The following is a 24,731-nucleotide window of genomic DNA, read 5'->3' on the forward strand; positions in this document are numbered from 1 at the left end:
TATTGGTCGGAGCATCGAGTTGGGAGGTCATATTACGGCTGTACAGGACTTTGGTTAGGCCAGTTTTAGAATATTGCATGCAATTCTGGTATCTTTCCTATTGGAAAGATGTCATGAACCTTGAAAGGATTCAGAAAAGATTTACAAGGATGTTGCCAGGGTTGGAGGATTTGAGCTATAGGGAGAGGCTGAACAGGCTGGGGCTATTTTCCCTGGAGCATCGGAGGCTGAAGGGTGACCTTGTAGAGGATTATAAAACCATGAGGGGCATGGATAGGGTAAGTAAGCAAAGTTTTTCACTGAGGCGAGGGAGTCCAGAACTAGAGGGCATAGGTTTAATGTGACAGGGGAAAGATGTAAAAGGGATCTAAGGGGCAACTTAGAGGGTGGTACGTGTGTGGAATGAGCTGCCAGAGGAAGTGGAGGAGGCTAGTACAATTACAGCATTTAAAAGGCATCTGCATGGGTATGTGAATAGGAAGGGTTTGGAGGGACATGGGCCGGGTGCTGACAAATGGGACTAGATTAAGTTGGGAAATCTGGTTGGCATGGACGAGTTAGATCGAAGGGTCTGTTTCCATGCTGTACATCTCTTTGGCTCTATGACTCGATTAGAAACACTTTAATATCTAGAAATCTATTTATCTATCTTGATCATATTCAGTGATTGAGCTTCCTTGAGGGTAGAGAATCCCAATGATGTATCGTCCCTGAATTAAGAAATTTCTCCTCATCTCAGCCCACAATGGCCTGCCCTCAGCCTGAGGCTGTGTCCCCTAGCTCCATAACCCAAATCAGGATCAACATCTTCCCTGCATCTGATCAGCTGAATTTTCTATGTTTCAATAGGAAAGAGCTTTTTTTTGGTTCAAAGTAAATTCTTGAGACTGAGAAGCATTATGTGTTGCACTATTCCAAAACAATAACAATGTCTTTTTTTTGTTTTTGTGACCAGAACTGTGCACAGTCTTAAAATGGAAAATGCACAGCGCAGTTTCCAAACTGCAGCATGTAACAGCAAAGGATTCTTTCTCTTCAAACAAGATGGTGCATTAAAACCACAATGAGTCATTCACAGATTAGCTCGGATAATGGCAGATTTACATATTTGACAATGTCCTAGAAAAAACCGTTAAGATTTGAGGTAGCAACCATCCTCAAAATACAATTGGAACTCCACATCCCCTGGTATAGAGAAGTACTTAGTCACAATGAGTGTTCCATTTGCTTTTAATGACATCTGACAGATAAACTATCTTATTCAATTAAAAATAGTCAAATGCAAATTCACTTAACAAAATGTCATCAGTCAACCCAATATAGTACAAAGTGTTACTTCACATGTTATTATGAAATTATATCTGGCGGAAACAATCTAATCTGACAGGACACTGACAATACAAAAATATAAATCACACACAGAGCCTGCCCACCGACTTCAATGCACAAGTCAGGCATGTGATGGAATACTCCCCACTTGTCTGGATGGATGTCAGGAAGCTTGACACCATCCAGGTCAAAGCATGCTTTGGAGACTCCAGTATTAGACTGGGATGTACAAAGTTCAAAATCACACACCAGGTTATAGTCCAAAAGGTTTATTTGAAAGCACAAGCTTTTGGAGACAACCACCTGATGAAGCAGCAGAGCTCCGAAAGCTAGTGCTTCCAAATAAACCTGTTGGACCATAACCTGGTATTGTGTGATTTTTAACCAGATCAAAGCATCCACTCCCTCCACCACCAATGCTCAGTAGCAGCAGTGTGTTCTATCTTCAAGATGCACTCCAGAAAGATCCTCAGACAGTACTTTCCAAACAACTTCCATCTTGGAAGATAAGGGCAGCAGACACACCAGTATCTGTAGGATACCCTACAAGCCACTCATCATCCTCACTTGAAAATATACCACAGTTCCTTCACTGTTGCTGGGTCAAAATCCTGGAATTCCCTCCCTCACAGCATGTGGATGTACCTACAGCACATGGACTGCAGCGGCTGAAGAAGGGAGCTCATCGCCACCTTCTTGTGGGCCCAGTCAGCAATGTCCATGTCCTAGAAATGGTCAGACTGGGAGTGGGATGGAGAATTAAACTATCAAGTGACTTGAAGCTGGGCATCGTATTTGAGATCTGAACAGAGATGTTCAGCAGAGTTACCATGCAATTTGTGTCAATTCTGTTCCTGCGAAAGGAAAGATATATAATGAACTAGGCTACTTTCGTTATAAAATTAGTGTTAGTCTCAGACCAAAAGTGTTGGGATAAGACACTGAAGAGGTTACTTAAAGCTGACTACATTGAGGTCAGTGCATAACAGCTCCAGGAAAAAGTCATCTTCTGTCTGATCTAAAAGGAAGTCACTTGTGACCTAAACCTTCTGAGATGTTAGATACAGAGACTCTGATGTGAGGATTGCATCAGTGGCTTGTTAGGTATTTCACAAGGAGTGTGTTTTGGTTGCTATACCAGAGCTATTTTGTTTCTTTTCTATTCAGAACAGCATGTTTTTTTTAATTAATGAGATTATATTTTTGCTGTGTGTATAAAAATCTATGAATTTTTGATTAAATGGATGATTTTGTCTTGTGCAATTTATTTGCACTCCTTTTATCAATAAACTACTCTATTGTGATAGCAAAATCTGCAGCATTGTGTGCTTGTTTCAGTGAGAGACTTCTTTGTCAAAACCAAACAAATCATGATATGATCGATCAATAAATTCACTACCATGAAGAAATACAGGGAGATGATGACCCAGTAATATGATCATGAGACCATTCATCCAGAAACTCAGGTTATTGAGACCCGGGTTCAAATCCAACCATGATAGTTGGTGGAATTTGAATTTAATAATAATCCAGGGTCAATCAATTGCCAATGGTTGGAAAAATCCATCTGATTCACTAATGTCCTTCAGTGAATGAAACCGCCATTCTTACCTGGTTTGGCCTAAAGAGATCCACAGCAATAATGGTTCATTCTTAAGGGATCTTATTGAAACATATGAAATTATGAAGGGAATAGATAAGTTAGAAGCAGGGAGGTTGCTTCCATTGGCAGGTGAAACTGGAACTAGGGGGCATAGCCTCAAAATAATGGGGAGCAGATTTAGGACTGAGCTGAGGAGGAACTTTTTCACCCAGAGGTTTGTAAATCTGTGGAATTCCCTGCCCAGTGAAGCCGTTGGGGGCTAGCTTGTTGAATTTTTTAGAGCAAAGGTAGACAGATTTTTGAACAGGAGAAAGTGAGGACTGCAGATGCTGGAGATCAGAGCTGAAAATGTGTTGCTGGAAAAGCGCAGCAGGTCAGGCAGCATCCAAGGAACAGGAGATTCGATGTTTCAGGCATAAGCTCTTTTGAACAGGAAAGGAATTAATATTTATAGTGAGCGAGAGGGTAAGTGCAGCTGAGTCCATGAAAAGGTCAGCCATGATCTTATTGAATGGTGGAGCAGGCTCGATGGGCTGAATGGCCTACTCCTGCTTCAGCTTTTACGTTCTTATGCTAACTGCCCTCTGGGTAATTAGAGATGAGCAATAAATGTTGGTCCAGCCAGTGATGCCCACATCCATGAATGAATAAAAAAACACATCAAGGTAGGTGCCTGTATAGAGTCCTTTAATGTGCAGTAATGGGATCATAACTCTGCTTTAATTTGGAGAAAGTGAGAGATTCCGCCAGACCGAGGAGGATAGAGGCCTTTACTTGATGAGATCTTGGGGTTTTTGAGTACAAAAAGGATAATGGTTCAGAAATCACTGGAATCACTCTGTGCTGAACATAATAAGCCTCCAGTTGCTCCTGGATTTAATTGAAAATCAGCTGCTGGAAATTCCGGGTTCTTCCTGATTTCCTAAACTTTTTGGAGGATATCAGCTGACTGATTGTACAAGCAAAAGCAGACTGTGTTGGGAACAGTGAACCAAATCAGGACTGTCTGGTCCACGAGTTTTTCCTGGGCACAGAATGATGAAGTCTCACTGTGTATCGTTCCGCATTTACTTTCTAATCAATGGTGCATTGATTTGTAATTCTAAGGTGCTGTAGAGATGTGTTTATAGTCAGTAAACACCCTGTACAATTACCGGATTTCTTTGTCAATCAGACAATGGTTTTACTTCATCCTACCTCCTTGTGTCAATTCTTAGAGAACTGTACACTGCCAAAAAAAAATTCAAACACATGAAAAAATCTTCCCTCTTCGGTACAAGAATTGTATTGATTAAGCAATTATGAAACAATTTGTTTTTAAGCCAACAGCATGTATCAGCATTTATATGAATAAATCACTCTGGTCTCAAAGGTCAACTTCTCTGCTTTACAGAGTATTTCGTGGAGAAGACTCAAGTTCGATAATTATTAAATGTACGTCACACATTCAGCAACTGTTTTATCATTACACTTGCTGTCATTTTTCCTCACCTATGTGTTCTGCCAGGAGCCATGCTGGGATTCCAGCGATTTAATAACACAGGACTCAAAGTGATCTGCAGTGTAGCTGGTTACACAAACCCTACAGCACTGATTAATGCTCGTCTCTTAAACAGGAACTGCTCCAAAACTTTCCAAGATTTTTCTTTAATGATAGCCAGGAGCTCTGCTGACACCTATATCGGTAAAATCCACATCCCAATACAGGGATGAGATATGGCACAATATCACAGATACACGTTTGGTATATACTTCACCTTCCTTCACAATTAAACTGCTTCATAGTGGTCTATTAAGCAAGAGAACAACTTATCACAGGAAGAGCTTTCCTCTGTATCATGGATTGTATTATAGACCCCCAAATAGTCAACAGGAAATTGAGGAACAAATTTGTAAGGAGATTTTGGTTATCTGTAAGAATAATGGGGTGGTTATGGTTGCGGGGATTTTAACTTTCCAAACATAGACTGGGACTGCCATAGTATTAAGAGTTTAGATGGAGAGGAATTTGTTAAGTGTGTACAATAAAGTTTTCTGATTCAAAACTTGACCTACTCTTAGGAAATAAGGCAGGTCAGATGACTGAGGTGTCAGTGGTTTGGGGGGGGGGGGGAACCACTTTGGGGCCAGTGACCATAATTCTATTAGTTTTAAAATAGTGATGGAAAAAGATAGACCAGATAGAAGTTGAAGTACTAAATTCAAAAAAGGCCAATTTTGACGGTATTAGGCAAGAACTTTCAAAAGCTGATCGGGGGACAGATGTTCGCAGGTAAAGAGACGGCTGGAAAACAGGAAGCCTTCAGAAATGGGATAACAAGAGTCCAGCGACAGTACATTCCTGTCAGGGTGAAAGGCATGTCTGGTAGGTGTAGGGAATGCTAGATGACTAAAGAAATTGAGATTTTGGTTAAGAAAATGAAGGAAGCATATGTCAAGTACAGACAGGAGAGATTGAGAGAATCATTAGAAGAGTATAAAGGTAGTAGGAGTATACTTAAGAGGGAAATCAGGAGGGCAAAAAGGGGACATGAGATAGCTTTGGCAAATATGGTTAAGGAGAATCCAAAGGGTTTTTATAAATACATTAAGGACAAAAGAGCAATGAAGGAGAGAATGGGGCCCCTCAAATATCAGCAAGGCTCCCGTGTGGAGCAGCACGAGATGGGGAAGATTCTGAATGAGTATTTTGCATCAGTATTTACTGTGGAGAAGGACATGGAAGATATAGGATGTAGGGAAATAGATGGTGACATCTTGAAATATGTTCCTATTACTGAGGAGGAAGTGCTGGCTGTAGTGAAATGTATAAAAGTAGATAAATCCCTAGGACCTGATCAGCTGTACCGTAGAACACTGTGGGAAGCTAGAGAAGTGATTGCTGGGATATTTGTATTATCGATAGTCACAGGTTAAAATGCGGAAGACTGGACCTTGTCTAACGTGATGCCACTGTTTAAGAAAGGTGATGAGGAAAAGATAGGGAACTATAGACCAGTGAGCCTGATGTCAGTAGTGGGCAAGCTGTTAGAAGGAATCCTGATGGACAAGATTTACATGTATTTGGAAAGCTGAAAATGTGTTGCTGGAAAAGTGCAGCAGGTCAGGCAGCATCCAAGGAACAGGAAATTCGACATTTCGGGCATAACCCGGGCTTATACCCGAAACGTCGAATTTCCTGTTCCTTGGATGCTGCCTGACCTGCTGCGCTTTTCTAGCAACACATTTTCAGCTCTGATCTCCAGCATCTGCAGACCTCACTTTCTCCATGTATTTGGAAAGGTAAGGACTGATTAGGGAGAGTGAGTATGGGTTTGTGCATGGGACATCATGTCTCATGACCTTGACTGAATTTTTTGAAGAAATAACAAAGAGGCTTGATGAGGGCAGAGTGGTGGATGTGATCTACATGGACTTCAGGAAAGCGTTCCTCATGGAATAAAGGGAGAACTCACCATTTGGATACAGAATTTGCTCAAAGGTAGAAGACATGGGGTGGTGGTGGTGGGTTGTTTTTCAGACTGGAGGCCTATGACCAGTGGAGTGCCACAAGGATCAGTGTTGGGTCCACTAGTTTTTGTCATTTATATAAATGATTTGGGTGTGAACATAGGAGGTATAATTAGTAGTTTGCAGATGACACCAAAATTAGAGTTGTAGTGGACAGGGAAAGTCACCTCAGATTATAATGGGATCTTAATCAGATGGGCCAATGGGCTGAAGAGCGGCAGATGGAGTTTAATTTAGATAAATATGAGGTGCTGCATTTTGGAAAAGCAAATCAGAGCACTTTATGGTGAGGTCTTAGGGAGTGTTGCCGAATACTGCAGTTTTATAGTTCCTTGAACATAGAGTTGATGATAGGATAGTGAAGAAGGTGTTGGTGTGCTTTCCTTTATTGGTCAGAGCATTGGTCATTGGTTAGGCCACTGTTGGAATATTGCATGCAATTCTGGTCTCCTTCCTATTGGAAAGATGCTGTGAAGCTTGAAAGGGTTCAGCAAAGATTTACAAAGGCATTGCTGGGGTTTGAGGGTTTGAGCTACAGGGAGAGGCTGAATTGGCTGGGGCTGTTTTCCCTGGAGTGTTGGAGGCTGAGCGGTGACCTTATAGAAGTTTATAAAATCATGAGAGGCATGGGTGGAATAAATAGGCAGAGTCCTTTCCCTGGGGTCGGGGAGTCCAGAACTAGAAGGCATAGGTTTAGGGTGAGAGGGGAAAGATATACAAAGGACCTAAGGGCCAACTTTTTCACACAGAGGGTGGTGCGTGTATGGAATGAGCTGCCAGAGGAAGTGGTGGAGACTGGTACAATTAAAAGGCATCTGGATGGGTATATGAATAGGAAGGGTTTAGAAGGATATGGGCCAGATGTTGGCAGGTGGGACTAGATTAGGTTAGGATATCTGTTCAGCATGGACCGAAGGGCCTGTTTCTGTGCTGTACATCTTTATGACTCTATGAACCAGCAACACCAGTGTTGATATGATCACCCATTACTCTGTGTTATAATGACCATCACAAAGTCCACTGGTGTCATCTGTTACTTTCTGCAAAAAAAGAAAGATTTATATTCACATAGCACCACTCACAACCTTATGACGCCCCAATCGATCTTAAAGCTGATGAACTTGTTTTGAAGCATAGTCACTGTCTTTATAATGGAATATGACAGACAATCTGTGTCCAGGAAGCTTCCACAAACAGCAGTATGTTAATTATCTTGTGTGTGGAGTTCTACAGCACAGAAACAGACCCTTTAGTTCAACAAATCCACGTTATCCTTAATCCCAAACTAAACTAGTTCCATCTGCCCTGCACCTGGCCCATATCCCTCCAAATATTTCTTATTCATGTGCTTATCCAACTGTCTTTTACCTGTTCTAACTGTTCCCATATCCACCATTTCCACACACGAACCAGTCCCTGTGCAAAAAAAAAGCCCCTTGTGCCTTTTATTAAGTCTTTCTCCTCTCATTTAAAAATATGCACACTAGTCTTGAAAAACCTCACCCTCATGAAACCAGGGGAGGTCAGATGCACAATGTAACTATAGAGCGGTTTTAACACAAGTCTTTTCAATGTCACTGTTTATTCACGTCATAATAGCTAAGTACAGTCGGTTCTGATATAACCTGATAGTTCTCTTCTCGAGCAATCTTGCATTGTGAGAAAAGAAGGCAATAGCCACACCATGTAAACTAATGGGACATTATCGCCAATACAGGCAAGGAAAGATTGCATTCTACAAATAAAACTCTAAATTCTTCAATTGTGTTAAACAATTCTTGCTGAAGAAACATGCATTAGAACAGAACTGACTACACTCAGACATCCCACAAGGTTTCTCTCTTCAGAATCTCTCCATCATCATGTGATTGATGACATTCTCGCTGACATTGCTTTCCTATTTATATAATCAGGTGTTAACCCTTTCCTTCACATTCCACTTCACAGTCAGTGTCCCCTTCCTCTGGAGGGTGAGGAGCTGAATGTTAAACAGCCCACCACCCATCTCAAGCATTCCTGTTGTTTTCCTCCTGGAATGAGAGAGAGGTGGATATTAAGGGAGACGAAAGTGGATGGCACAATGGTGAGTGTTCCTGCATGTGAGGGGAGATGTCCCAAGTGTGTGAGTGCATGAGTAGGCAATGCAGGGTTTGTGGGGTGGGGATTAGGGCGAGTGAGAACGAGTGAGGAAGATGTTGCAGGCAACAATGAGAATGGTAGAGGATGAACCTTAGTGTGAGAACAGCAGAGATAAGAGTGAATGAGTGAGTATGTGATGGGGGCACTTGTGCTGCTGACGTGGGGAATGTCATTGACCTTCATCCCATTGTGCTGAGTGTTCCACCAGATACCTGAGGCTCCTCCAACCGCGGTGGCATTGGACCAGATTGGCATGGTCTGGTATCGTGGCCTCTACTGGTCCTGATGGATAATAACAATCCCAATTTTGCACCATCCCACTCCCAAAGTGGGGTAACAGCTTCCCTCTGTCTGACAGTTCTTGTGCAGTCAAGCATGGCACTGTGGCTCAGTGGTTAACACTGTTGCCTTACAGTGCCACAGACCTGAGTTCAATCTCACCCTAGACACAGGGACAATAACTCCTGCTGTGGCTACATCCAAATATGGAGTGAATATAAGAAATGGAACAAATTGTTATAAGGTGCACAATCACATCAACTCACACATGACTCTTTAGAATCATCTTCCTACAGTGGGACAAGAACAATATGACAAGGAGGCTATGGAAGGCTTCATTCAGTGGGAATTCACTAACATCAGTTACACCCGAAACCATCCTTAAAGGCTCATTGTGAATCATAGAATAGAATCCCGAACATGCAGATAGAGGTCATTCAGCCCTTCGGGTCTACACTGACCCTCTGAAGCGCATCCCACTCTATCCCCATAATGCCACCTGGCCTGCACACCATGGCTCAATTTAGCATGGCCAATCCATCCGGCTCGATCTTTGCATTGTGAGAGGAAACCGGAGCGCCCGGAGGAAACCCACGCAGACACGGGGAGAATGTGCAAACTCCACACAGTCGCTCGAGGTTGGAATCAAACTCAACCCGTGAGGCAACAGCACTAACCACTGAGCCACTGTGCCGCCCAACACAGGACAGGCTCACCACAGTCTGGGATGTCCTGGGACACTGACACTGGGTTGTGCCAGGATCTGGGGATATGAAGGAGTGGCAGAACCACCCCTCCCTACCTCCCCCACTCCCATCCCAGTGTCTGTCAAAGTGATAGCTGCACTGAACATCTGTGCAATTGGCTCCTTGGAAGGGAGAACCCACCCCCGATCTCCCAATCCTCAACACACAAAGGTACCAAAGCTGCTCAATTAGTAACAGATCACACTGCATGTCATTCTCTATGCAACTGCCTTTGAGAGGGGTGCGATGAACTCTGAAGAGTTGGGAGACTGGCAGTGGTCATCCGAGGAGGAAGATGAGGACATTGAGCAAGGGCAACATCACTTTCACCGAGAGAATGTTCAGCAGTGTCAAACTCAAGAAGCTAGGCAGGACTGAGTTAACATTGGTTTCAGTGAATGAGAGCTGGGTGCAGCAAATATTCCTTGACTGTAAATTTGCTGATGTTCATAAAGAAAGTCAGAAGTCACACGACACCAAGTTATAGTCCAACAGGTTTATTTGAAATCACAAGCTTTTGGAGCACTGCCCCTTTGTCAAGTCAAGCCTCATTCACTTGATGAAGGAGCAGCACTCTGAAAGCTTGTGATTTCAAATAAGCCTGTTGGACTATAACCTGGTGTCATGTGACTTCTGACTTTGTTTACCCCAGTCCAACACCAGCATCCCCACATCATGGTTTAGAAAGCAAACAGAGTGTCTCTGTTCTGCTGGGTAAATGCAGCTTCTGTTCATTTGTTTATTGGTCACTTTTGCTTTTAGTTGAGTGAAAATGGCTTCAACCGTTTGAAGGTTGTTTTTTTCTGGGAGTGATGATCAATGGTAAGATTCTGGGCACTTTTGACATTGAGGAAGGACAGGCACTGAGTTAGACACGGTTGTAAAGTGGGGGAGTTGTGTGCTTGGTGCTTGAATAGTGATAGATGGGAGACTGCGCCCTTGTGTATGCAATGAAATGGCAGCCTTGTTACCTCAATGCCCTGAGAAACATTGGTTAGCAGTTGGTCTCCCACTGTGTGCAGGATGAAAGGTAACTTTGGACTGCTAATCCTTGATCAGGAAGACAGCTGGGCTTCGAAATTGGCACCAGCACCAGGGATCCTGGGATAAACCAGCAGTCCAGAGGACCTCTAACTTTGGTGAGTGGAAGAATAGCGAGCACCATCGGGACATGGTACCCTGCTCAGGAGACAATTGTGGGAAGCCAGAGTGAGAAAACTCACTGAGAGAAACACTCCTGGATACTCACCAAAAAATGACCCTTAGCTAATATCTGCTAAGATTCAGCCCCACCTCTTCTGCACCTTTCCAATCAGCGCCTCTCCCTGATGATTTCGCCTTCCCAATTTACAATCACCTCATTGACTCAGTTTCTCAATCATGCTCCCTTCTTCCAATTTGGAGACCCTTCTTGATAGACCTTTTACATCCACATCTCCAGCCACATCAAATCATCCTCATTCCTCCCAGTAGCTACATCCCTCTCCGAATCAGGGAACTCATTTCTAGTCCAATGTCTTGTGTGTTGGTGCTTTCTGTATTATTTATTCCCCCTCAATGTGTCCACCTTTGTGATGGTTCCTTTACTCCCATCATTACCAGACCAGTGCTAACTGCAGTATCCATTGGAAGGTTAGGCTCAATTCTTCCATTTTCTGTGCTATGACTACCATTGACCGTGGATATTACATCCATAATAACATTATTCACCTAAACAGAAATTGCAGGAAAAGCTCAGCAGGTCTGGTAGCATTTGTGGAGAGAGATTAGAGTTAATGTTTCAGGTCCAGTGATCTTTCTTTAGAACTGATGGCAGCTAAAAAAAAGGTTTGTGTTTATGCAGAAGATCAGGTCGGGGAAGGGGTGGAGGAGTTAGTGATAGGTGGAGATAGAGCCCAAAGACAGAGACAAAGGAGTGGATAACAATTAGCCTAGAAGAATGAATGGCTACTAATGGGACTGTAGTGGCTAACAATGAGTTGTTTATAATAGGAGACCATGTGATAACAAGGTCTGGTGTGTGGGGGTTGGAGAGTCAGGACATGGGAGGTGCCTCAGGCCGTAAAATTGTTGAACACAATATTGAGTCCAGAAGTCTACAGAGTTCCCAAGTGGAAAATGAGGTGCTGTTCTTCCAACTTGCACTGAGCTTCACTGGAGCACTTCAGCAAGCCTGTGACAGAGATGTTAGGGAGGGAACATGATGGTGTGTTGAAATGGCAGGCAACTGGAACTCAGGATCTTTTTGTTGACAGACACCAGTGTTCTGCAAAGCATTGTTGATGCTTGATATAATACTTCCCATTCTCTGTCTCCACATTTGATGTGTTTAGTTCAGGCCACAGAGCAAGGAGGAAGGCTGATATTGGATTACTTTGAAGGCTGGCATCTACCCTCTCTTGCACCCATGTGCTAATAGCATTCTTCTCATTCCTATCTCCATGGTAACGGCCAATGAAAAACCGTGTACTTTCACCCATCATTAAGACTTTTATTTCACAGGATAAACACCACAGAAGTGACATCCAAATAGTGAAGCAGGTTTCTCTGGCTCAGAATTGGCAGCATCTTTTCATGTTTCCCAAAATGTGATTGACTACACTCCAAAAGATTGACAACAGCCTTTCACTTTCACAGAAGGTGGCAAGGAATCTAGGCAAAATGGCACCATCAAATCTTCAAATCTGGCTGAATCAAACTCACAAGGCAATGTGGTGCCTTTCAGGGGTTCAGGATGTTCTGCAACCAACTGCTGTTGAAGTGTTCTCATGGTTCGTCATAAAACCAGCAAAGTAATCTGCTGTATGAAGAGTGTTGGAGGAAGCTAATGGATAGAGATCATGAAGGCAATGTGTCCCAGCAGCTCTGCTGTCCAGCTTCATGGGTCCATACAAATGCAGCTAGAATATTGTCAACCAACCTCAGGTCAGCAGGGAGCATAGAAAACAAGATCAATCTCAATAAGGGAGTGACTTAAAGATTGAACACAACAAAACATTTGAAAAGCTGAACCAATTGTTAAAGATGAAAACAGATTACAACATGAAACCACTGGAAACTTAAGAATTGGACAGGGCAGGTTTTCACACTGTGATAGTATATAATGTAAATAGAATAAGCGCAGTTTCACATACACATCACTCCTACTTATGGAATCCTACTATCATTACTCACTGCTGGCACATCACAAGTAAAGTGCATAAAGTGAAACAGAGTCAGACTTGAAGATAGATTTTGTCCAACTTAGGGACAAGGATTTTAAATTTCCTCTGTAACAGAGTTCAAAGCAATATACATGTTAGATGGGAAGATTCATGGAAAGAATGAGTTACACGCCAATTGCAAAACGTCAGATATTCGTTAACCGCTTCTGATTCCTCTGCTGAAATATATCTCGTACTTACATCTAGGTTACAGAATCCCTGCATTATTACAGCATGAAAGGAGGCTATTTGGCCTGTTATGAGCACACTAACTCTCTAAGTGATCAATTAACTTAATATCACCCAACAGCCTTTTACCCATAATCCTGCACATGCTTCCTTTTCAGAATGCAAATTTGTATAAATGGTATTTGCTCAGAGGCTCCCTTCAGATTATGACCAGACACAGCAGGATACAAAGTAATATTTCTGGCTTTTTGTAGACATTATTTGAGAGTGTTTTTAAATTACCCACTTTCTGTTCCCTTTACTACATTTTCATGGCATCAATTTAAATTGTTTCAAAGATTGAAAAGCCTCATGATTCTGGTTTCTTCAACATTTTGTGCCTTGTGTCTAAGTTACATGGTTGACTGAGTTGATTTTTTGCATTTTCACATTAAACAGGGATGGATGGTGTATGTTTAGTCCTTTCTCCAATTGTTCACCTCGATTTTCACCCATTTTACATTCAAGTAAATTCTAATGGGTTTTACAGAAGACTTGATGGAACATGAACAGCATGGAAACTCCAATGACACAGCTTTCTTTTAACTTGCAGCTTTCATGCACAGGGGGAAAAAAACCCACAAATTATAAATCAATAGTGCCAGATACAAAATTCTTTTATTCAGGTTGCTTTCAGTAGACGACACTGAGAGGGAATATTAATGGGGTAATGAGTTGAGTACTGCATTAAAGATGAATGTATGGTCAAAAATCGGCAAGTGGAGTGTAATGTGAGAAATTGTGGAGTTGTCCACTTTAGCAGGAAGAACAGAAAGGCAGCGTATTATTTATGAGACTTTGGAACTCCATTTCCCAGAGAGTGCTAGAGGCAGAGTTGTTGGCAAGTCCCACTCAATCCACACATTATTCTGACTTGGAACCATGTCATCATTCTTGGCTCTCACTACATCAACCTCTTGGAATTCCCAGCACTGAGAGAGTCTCTACATCTGAGGAACACACTGATTCAAGAAGGCAGCTTGCCACCACCTTCTCCAGGATCATTAAGGATACTAACAAATATTGACAAAACCAGGAATGCCCGTATAACATGAACAAATGAGAGAGAGTGTACAGCCGAGATGCAGGTCATTCAGCATTCCTACAACATGCACTTCATTCTCCCAGACCTTGCTACTTGCCACTTGTCAGCCCAAGTCTGGATATTATTGCATTTGAACATGGAATGCTTTAATAGCTGAGGAGTCATGAATGGTGCTGAACATTGTGTATTCATCAATGAACATCCCCACTTCTGACCTTGTGATGGAAGGTTAGGTCATAGATGAAGCAGCTGAAGATGAATGGGCCTAGGACACTACCCTGAGGGACTCTAGCAGCGATGTCCTGGAGCTGAGATGACTGACCTCCAACAACTATAAATGTCTTTCTATGTGCCAATTATGATGCCAACCAGTGGAGTGTTTGCCCCCTGATACCCATTGAAGTTTTGCTAGGGCTCCTTGATGTCAAATGTGGCCTTGATGACAAAGGCTGTCACTCTCACCTCACCTCTGGAATTTAGCTGAATGTTTGAACCAAAACTGTAATATGCTCAGGAGCTGAGTGGCCCTGGCAGAGCCCAAGCTGGGCGTCAGTGAACAGGCTTTTGCTGAGCAGGTGTTGCTTGACAGCGCTGTTACTGACACCTTCCATCACTTTACTGATAACAACGGCATCATTAATATTTCTCATGTTCTTATGTATTTCCAACAAATGTTGATGTCTACAGGATGAACAACTTGAGGTTGTGTGAAGATTATTAGAAATTAAATGACCGCAGAATCTGAAGCTTTGCAAAGCAAACATTACTGATAGAATTGACATTCACTCGAATAGAGTGGTCTCTTCAAGGTTATTTGAAGACCAGAGGGGAATTTTCCAGAGTAATGTTACACAAATCGGCTGAAGGACTTTCTCCTTTTTTGCATCTTCCTAGCGATTGTGTGATTTTAGGGGAGTGTCAGGAAGGTGTATTGTAATGGTTTGTAGAATAAGAAAAACCTAAAATGTCTAACTGGACTTTTCTGACCTTACTGTATGTTTGCACAAATCAATATATAAAGCAATTTAAGTCAAAATTATGACTCATGCCGAGTGTGGTTGAAATCTCAACCGATGGGAATAAAATCTAATTCCTAGATATTGAAATGTGGCTGCTTGATGAAAGACAGGCATAGCCTGAGTAATGGTTGATTTAGCAATTGAACAACAATCAAATGAAAGCATTTGACACAAAGGTCTCGGGTCACAACATTGTCGGAATGATAAGTGATTGCAACCCAGCTGTATGCCGTACATCGCACATGTTCTTTAACTGCAGCAAAAAACAACTTGCATTCGTATAGCACCTTTAACTTAGCTAAATGTTCCAAGATACTTACCAAGAATGTTAAGGAATATGGTGACAACACGGAAATATGGCCTTGAGATGAAAGCTTTATAGTAAACTTATTTTCAGGTCAGATATCAAAGATAGCTCATTTTTCACCACTCTTTTAAATATCAATCAAACTGTTAATGTAAAACTCTTTCTGAGGTAATTGCAGCAATTGTAAGTTAGCCAATATTAAGAATAATAAAAACCCTAAATGTCAAAAGTAAGTCTACTGAAACTATGTAACTAGGTCCTATTTATTTATCTATTTATTTATTATTTGCAGCAACAGATGACCTCACAATTAACATTTGTTTCTTTACCACTCAGTGACAACTGCTGTCTGTTTTTCTTTGAAGTTTAAAAAAATAGAGGATTTTAAAACAAAATGTTCATAAATCAGACTTAATCCACCCTTCAATAGCCTTCATGTCCACTCCATCAATTCATGGCTCAAGGATTATTTGAATCAGAAAATGTAGTCAGGTAGCAGAATTTGTGACATTTTCCCAATATTTTCTGGATAATGCTTTTTCATTCAATTCTAACCATTAAAATAAAACAACCAGGGGCTGTGGAGGGGTCGAGATAATTGACAATAGAAGAGAGCTGAGTTTAAGTGTGGAACATAATGCATTCTTAGATTACGTTTCTGAGGGGTGGCAAGCAGATGGCAAGTAGACCGAGACCTTGGGTAGAAAATTTGGAGAATGCAGAGGCAATGGCAAAATCAGAAAATAAAGGATTACAGGGGTACCCGTGAAAACTAAGGTTAGGCTGCGTGTTAAGGTCAGGGTTGGGAATGGGGCTACTGATTATTGGGTTGGCACAGGATTTGAATGTTGTTGTTGCATCCTTTCCCATCATCAAAGAATCTCTCAGTTTAAGTTCCAGCACAAAGGACTGTGAAAGTGGAAAAGACCTTGGAGGACATTTTTGTTCATGTTGCCAATAAAGTAATATTGATCAGCAATGTAGAGAGAATAGAACAGCTGGAATGTCAGTCATTAAAACAGAGAAGCTGAAGGTGATGTTCAATACAGGTGACCTCTATTATGAGGATTTAGATGGACCGAAGTAAAACCCCAATATTTTGTAAGAGATATGTTCCCAGAAAATATTATAAGCGATTATTTTTACAAACAGTGAGCATAGTTGACTGAGTACATTCAGTGCAATGCGAAGATGTGAATGAGCTATGTATGCAGTCCAAATGCACATGTAGCATGGAATGTATAGGTTGTGGGAGATGCATATGCAAGATGAGACACGTGCGGTATGGGACATGTCATTAATTCATAGAGTCATGCAGCACAGAAACACACCCTTCAACCCAACCAGTTCATGCCAAGCATAATCCCAAACTAAACTTGTCCCATCTGCCTGAACTTGACCTATATCCCTCCAAACATTTCTTATTCATGTACTTATCCAAATGCCGTTAAATGTTGTAACTGTACTCACAACCATCTTTCCCTCTGGAAGTTCATTCCACACATGATCCACTCTTTGTGTGAACAAAATTCTCCCTCGTGTCTTTTTAAATCTTTCTCCTCTCATCTTAAAAATATGCACCCTAGTTTTCCCCTACCCTGGGAAAAGGACACCTGCCATTGGCTTTCCCCTCATATTTTTATAAACCTCTGTAAGATCACGTCTCAACCTCCTACGCTCCAGTGAAAGAAGTCCTAGCCTATCCAGCCTCTCCTTAGATCTCAAACTCTCCATTCCCAGCCACATCCTGGTAAATCTTTTCTGAACCCTCTCCAATTTAATAATATCATTCCTATAACAAGGTGACCAGAACTGGACACAGTACTCCACAAGAGGTCTCCTGTACAGCCACAACATAACATCCCAACGCTAATGCTCAAAGTTCTGAACAATGAAGACAAGCATCCTAAAGGCCTTCTTAACATGTTTGCAGTATGAGACACATATGGAATATGAGTCAAGTAAGTAGCATGATACACTAGTGTGCTATGATACATTTGTGCAGCATAAGAAGTGCAATACGAGACACGTAAGCATTATGTGACATAAGTGCTCTATGGGACACGTGCATTATGGGACCTGTGTGCAAGTTGAGACACGTGCAGTATAAAATGCATCTGCAGTTTGAGACACATGCACAGCATGAGTTGAATTTGCAGCACACACTTTCTACCACAGGAGGCAAATTTTCTTTTCATAGATTTTTGTAAAATTGCTGATCATTTAAGATTAGACTGACAGTGAGCAAAGAGGAACACAGCAGATTTTCCGTGGAAAGGTAAATTCCTGAAGATAGACACCTTCCCTTGGCCTTAACTGCAACTAGTCAGTACACAAAGGAGAATAACTGAGATAAGATCTCAAGGAAGATGAAAAGAAACAGCTTTTGAATAGTGGGATGTTATTATCTGGAATACACAGCCTGAAAGAGTAGTGGGAATAGATTCAGTGGTCATTTTCAAAATGGATTTGGATTATAACTTGAAAAGAGGAAGTAAAATTGCAGGGTTAAATGGCAAGAGTGGGGCTACGGGCAGAAATAATTAGGTAGCTTTTCAAAAGGCAGACACAGAATGAGTAGACTGAACAAGTTCTTTCTATACTGTCTGGTTCTGTTCTTTAATTCCAGGTCCTGCCAAACTCCCCTTTGGTGTACGGCAATATCTTGATCCAGTTTTAAGTCCCATGATTATACAAAAAAACACCAAAATCAGACAAATTAATCAAATCTGAAGTAGGAACCCTGCACAGTGTGCAAAAGGTATGATCAGTAGATAAAAGAGTCTATGAGCATTCAAACATGCAGGTCACACAGTTCCTCAATTGACAGAATAAAGAACAGCTGAATAAATGGATCCACAGACGGAGGTTAATACTATAGTATTAAAGACCGTTTCACATTAAGTCAATGTTGGATCAGTGGTTCTTCTTGATGTTTCGTACTGGTGGCAAATTTTCGAAGTGAAAATTCATTTCCTTGCATCTTCTCGCAGTCCTTGATGTTTGTATCAGTCAGACATTCATTCATTCCCTGACAGTGGCATCAAACTACAGAAGCTGAGGTTGAAAGAGCTTGCAGTCTTTGAAGCTGGCCCCCTACACATTCATTACTCTGCTGGGCGAGACTTAGCTGCAGCAACAACAATTTTGACTTACATACCCCCTTTAACAAAGTCGAGTGTCATAAGGGTTTGGTGTGAAAATTGGCTCATGGTCACATAGGGAGGAATTGAGGACCGCAGATGCTGGAGATCAGAGTCAGGAGTGTGGCGCTGGTAAAGCACAGCAGGTCAGGCTGCATCTGAGGGGCAGGAGAATCGATGCTTCGGGCATAAGTTGATGAAGGGCTTTTGCCTGAAACACCAATTCTCCTGCTCCTCAGATGCTGCTTGACCGGCTGTGCTTTTCCAGCACCACACTCTTCGACCCCTGTACACATAAGGGAATATTAATGCAGGCTACCAAAGGTTTGGTCAGTAGTATGTCTGAAGGAGAACACAAGAAATTCGAGCAGGAGTGGGCACGGAAGCATTTAACAAGATCATGGCTGATCTACCCCAGGCCTCCATTCTTTCACTCCAGCTCAACTCCCTGATATTGCAAAACTTTATCTGCACCCTTTAAATACTTCAGTGATCTAGCCAACACGATTCTCTGGGGTAGAGAATTCCATCATTCATTACCCTCTGGGAGAAGAAATTCCTCTGCATTTCAGTTTTAAATGTGTTTCCCCTTATTTTGCAACCATACCTCGTTCAAGATTTCTCCAGTAATGGAAATACCTTCTCAAAATCTACCCTGTCAACCCCCTCTGAATCAATAAAATCACGGTTCATTTTTCTAAATTCTAATGAATAAAGGTCTAATATTTCTTGTCATTCTTGCTAAGTTAACTCCTTCATCCCTGGAACTGAACAGGTAAATCTCTATTGCACAGTCTTCATAATATCCTTCTTAAGTACAAGAACCAATACTGCATGCAGCCCTCTAGGTATGACCTCACCAACAGTCTGATGGCCTCACCAACGCCAAATTATTGCCTGACATCTTTGTGGCAAATGTCTTTATGGTCATTATAAATTTATTTGTCTGCTTCCTAGCTAATCATTTTTGTTTTCGATTCTTGCACTTACACACTATTCTTTTCCCACACACTGGATGTATATTCTTTTACTTCATGTGATGTTCTGCACAATACTTGCAACTTGTCATTTTAGGTTGATTGTTCATGTTGGTCCTTCTGTGAATGTGAGTTGTTTTTCTCCCCACGGATGCACTTGAAATGTCTGAGCTATGTATCAACACAGCAGACAAGTCCAACTGGCTTATCAATGTTTTGGACAAGCCTGTTCTTCCCTTATTCACTGTACCTGCTGATTTACAAGGTTCTGTACATGTTTATAACCTCTTCCACACTCAGAGTCATTTCTCTTAGCAGTCACGCAGTCATGGTATAATCTCTTAGACCAAAATGATTCTATCCTTAACTAGCTCATCTTTTAGTTGCATAACTTCACATGCTTCTTTAAGTTGATCTAATGACATTGTGTAAAATATATGAAAGAACCCAGAGAAAGGTCACTGGACCCGAAAAGTTAACTCTGCTCTCTCTCCACAGATGCTGGAAGACCTGCTGAGTTTTTTTCCCCGCACTTTCAGTTTTCATTTGTTGTTAATGACATTAAGCATTGATCAGTGACTCTTCACAAGAATTACCAGATTTGTTATGGCTAGAAAGGGTCTCAGCCAATTGTACACCTCTAAGTTTACATCGTTCCCTGACTTTGAACATTCACACATTTGGATTTCAACGCATGCCTTCAAAACTGTTAACATTCCTGCCAGGTTCTTCTTCCTTTGCAGGGGGATTTCGAGTGAAATACCTTTGAAACTGTCTCCTCCCATCAGTGGTAGAAGTGCGAGGACATGTAACTGCTCTGGCTTGCCCAACATATCTGCAGCTGTTTCATAATTCTGCCAGCGTGCGTGGAGAAAAGTTCTGTTTTGCTACTTTTGTTTTTAACAGGAACTGGCAGGGACAAAAAGCTGCAGTAGTATTCTCTTAGTCATTGTTTTAATTGCAGCTTGCTTGTTTGTTTCTTTTTTTTTAAACTTTCTTTTACAGGTAGCTCATAACTTGACACAGACCGGTGTCCTTACATTTCTGAATGCTCATCTCAGCTTCCTTTCTGCCACCATGTTATGAGTGTACAGGACAGCAATGTGTTCAATGTGTTGAGGAAATTACTCAGCCTGAGACATTGAGTTTTGTTTCAAGAAGCTATATTTTTTTTGTGAATTCACAGAGAGGCTTGCACAGTCTTCACTGTCTCACAGCACTCTCCTGAGCTGAACAGTTGGCCTGTACTGTACAATGATACAAACGACTTTGTGAACATTCTGCACTCAAGTCATGTTGAATACAATAATTCAAGGTAAAGATAAGCATAGTGCAGCTCCTCCTTTGATGTTGCTCAAGGACAGAGAAAATAATGATGTCAAGATATACTCCCTATACTTTGTCAAATTATAATTACATAATCTCAGTCTTTATCTCTAGCAGCACTTTCCCACTGCAGCTGTGAGTCTGAGAGGCAAGATACCTTTTACCTTGGTCAAGTATCCCATCATGCACCAGTATGCCAAGTTCTTACTATTTCCACACAGTGTGAGAGCTTGATTGACAGAAGTCTAAAGTTTCTGCCTGCATTGTGTCTGCTTCATAGTTGAGGCTACATGACCATGCCAGAGGAGGAGGGATTTTTTTATACGATTGCATTTCAATCCAAACAGCCTACCTTGCTGATTCTTTCCAGCATTCTGTCCTTCTTTTTTCAAATTTCTGAATTCTGCACCCACAGCAGGTACTTTTGATGTCAAACAGTAGGCTCCAAGAACCATGAGCTCTATACTAGGGAATGTGTGACAGCTATTATGACAATGAATAGCTTTTGTTGCTGCACCTGCTGTTATATTGTTCAATCAATTAAAGAATTTGAGGAACAAACATTGAATGTTTTATATTCCCTGCAGGTTTCCTTTTACCACATTGTTAACATGAAGTGTCCAGAGCAAGACGCATTGTTGGTGCTCCTGAGAGTTTTGAGTATTAGATAATAGTCAGCCATCTCTGTTCCTTCCTCAAGCCGAATGGCAACACTGATACATCTCAACTGGTGCTTATCTATGGAACGTGTTATAAGCTGCCTAGATACTGGGCCAGATATGTATTCAAGAGCTGAGCAGTCCAAAGCTGAACAGAGCTGAACAGAGCTCTGCATAATTGTCCTTGCATTTGAACGTATAAGAAAGTCTCATTAAGATAGACTGAAGAAGCAAGGCAAAGGTTCATATCAAATATTCATCAGTAGGAATGAAACAAAAAGCCTAATGGGATTAAATTGTTGAGGTGCCTACAGAATTCAGAAGTAATAAGTCAATGAATAGGAAAGGTTGAGAGGGATATAGGCCAAGCACAGGCAAATGGGACTAGTTCAGTTTAGGAGACCTGGTCAGCATGGACATGTTGGGCTGTAGGGTCTATTTCTGTGCCAAATGATTTTACGAGTGGGACTCATTTCACTGGAGTATGGGATGTTGAGGAGCAATGTTACTGTAGTTTATAAAACCATGAGGGGTATGGATGAGGTGAATGACAAGGGTCTTTTCCCTGGAGTGCGGGAGTTCAAAACAAGGGGGGGGACATTTTTAAAGTGAGAGAAGAAAAAAATTAGAAATCACATGAGGGGGCAATTTTTTTTAATGCGGGGAGTGTTTTGTATGTGGAATGAACTGCCAGAGAAAGTGGTGGATGAGGGTACAGTTATAACATTTAAAAGACATTTGGCTAGTTCACAAACAGGAAAGGCTTGTAGGGATATGGGGCAAGCACAGGCAGGCCGGACTAGCTTGGTTTGGGAACATGGACTAGTTGGATCAAAGGGTCAGTTCCTGTGCTGTATGACCGTGTGACTCAGCAAAGAATTGGTAATGGTATTTAACTGCCTCTGCCATGTGGAATAATAGAGACAATCAATCTCTACCATTATAAGTAATTAGCTGTAGTCTGCAATGCACCAGAAACTATTTGTGCCCGTTCATGGTTTGTGGGCACTGCTGACCAGCATTTAGAGTCCATTCTTAATTGCTCAGAGATTACTACATTGCAGTGGGTCAGTCAGACACACTTGTAGGCCAGATCAGGTAAGGACAGTAGATTCCCTTCTCTCAAGGACATTAATGAACTCAAGTGTTTCTTTACAACAATTAATAGTTTGCAATTAGATGAGATTTCTTATTAAGTTCAGATTTTACCCTATGTTATGGTGGGATTTGAACCCATCTCCCCAGAACATTAGCCTCAGATTCAGTTGCATGTCCCCTCCTCCACCACCAGGGTTACTTTTTTTTTAGATTGCTTACAGGCCCTTCGGCCCAACAAGTCCACACCGACCCGCCGAAGCGCAACCCACTCATACCCCTACATTTACCCCTCCACCTAACACTATGAGCAATTTAGCATGGCCAATTTCCTATCCTGCAAGTTTTTTGGACTGTGGGAGGAAACCGAAGCACCCAGAGGAAACCCACACAGACACAGGGAGAATGTGCAAACACCACACAGTCAGTCGCCTGAGGTGGGAGTTGAACCCGGGTTTGTAGTGAGTTAATTAGTCATTTAGCTTGAGTCTCCAACATGACGGCGGAGTAGGACCCCAGAGCCAGATCTCATTTGCTCCATCCATTTCTTTTTTTTATCTGGGGTGAAAGTCAACACGGATTCCCAGCTTCAGGGTGGACTTGAATCCTGGCCTCAGCATAGACTGAGCTCCCAGACTCAGCATTGACTGAATCCATAGATTCCCTACAGTGTGGGAACAGACCTGTTGGCTCAACAAGTCTTCAGTGACCCTCTGAAGAGTAACCCACCCAGATCCATTCCCCTACCTTCTTATCTTATATTTATCCCTGACTAATGCACCGACCCTACACATTCCTGAACACAATGGGCAATTTAGCATGGCCAATTCACCTAACCTTGCACTCTTTGCACTGTGGGAGGAAACCCACGCTGACACAGGGAGAATGTGTAAACTCCACCTAGGCAGTTGCATGAGGCTGGAATCAAACCTGGGTCCCTGGCACCGTGAGGCAGCAATGCTAACTGCTGAGCCACTGTGCCGCCCCTGAACTCCCAGATTCCATGTGGACTGAACTCCTAGCCTCAGCCTGAATATGGACTCGAACTCCCGGACTCAGCGTGGACTCAAACTCCCGGCCTCAGAGTGGACTAAGCTCCCGACCTTAGCATGGACTCAAACACCCGGCCTCAGTGTGGGACTCAAACTCCCGGCCTCAGTGTGGGACTCAAACTCCCGGCCTCAGTGTGGGACTCAAAACTCCCGGCCTGAGCATGGACTAAACTCCTGGCCTTGAGGTGAAGACTGTGTGGCCTGGAGTGGAGGGCTGTTATTCTAGAACTCTTATTTATCTTTTTTCTTATTTATTGCTGGAATTTTTAATTCTTTATTTTTCTAATTTTGTCCCTAATAAATTGTAATTAAAAATCTATACCTAGGTACCTTGGTACCTAAGATGGTACAAGTGGTGACTTGTAAACTTTTCACTGCACTCACGTCAGTGCATGTGACAATAAAGCTAATTCTTGTTCTTGAGAGATACCACTCCACATCAAACACAGGATAAGGCATGGTGGTGGATCTCCATGAACAATTATGGCTAACAACTCTCCTATAATCATATTGAGGAATGTACCATGACAACAAATATGGATTTTCCAATTCCAGCATCTGCTTTTCATTCTTGGGACACAGGGCTGACCGCAAAACGTTGCAGCAGTCACCTACCCAAACAGATTAGCCAAGCATCATGAAAGCCGTGCAGGATAAATGAAACCATTTGAACTAAAGCTAACATTTTATTAAGACACACTGGAACACACAGGATATGCAAAGACCTCGTGTCAGTTTTCATATATTGGAGGTGGAACCTCACCTACATTTAGCACACCAAACAAATACTTCCACAGATGGAATACACAAAATAGGATGGCATTTCAGAGAGCGACTTGTCGCAGAAATGAAGAGATGTATTTTTCACTGTAGAACCGAAATGAGCTGTCTTTCAACCTCTCAAGAGGGAAAAATGTCCAGTGACCGTACTGATTGGACAGAAACATGATGATGTCAAGAATTTAATACGAGTATTTGCAATCTTTCAATAATGATCGTCAGGAAATCAACTAAACCACCCTAGTCCCAGGTTAAGGCATTACTCCTTAGTGGCATCCTGAAGGTTTGAAA

Source organism: Hemiscyllium ocellatum, chromosome 37 (genome assembly GCF_020745735.1).
Source record: "Hemiscyllium ocellatum isolate sHemOce1 chromosome 37, sHemOce1.pat.X.cur, whole genome shotgun sequence".
In the NCBI taxonomy this organism is placed as follows: domain Eukaryota; kingdom Metazoa; phylum Chordata; class Chondrichthyes; order Orectolobiformes; family Hemiscylliidae; genus Hemiscyllium; species Hemiscyllium ocellatum.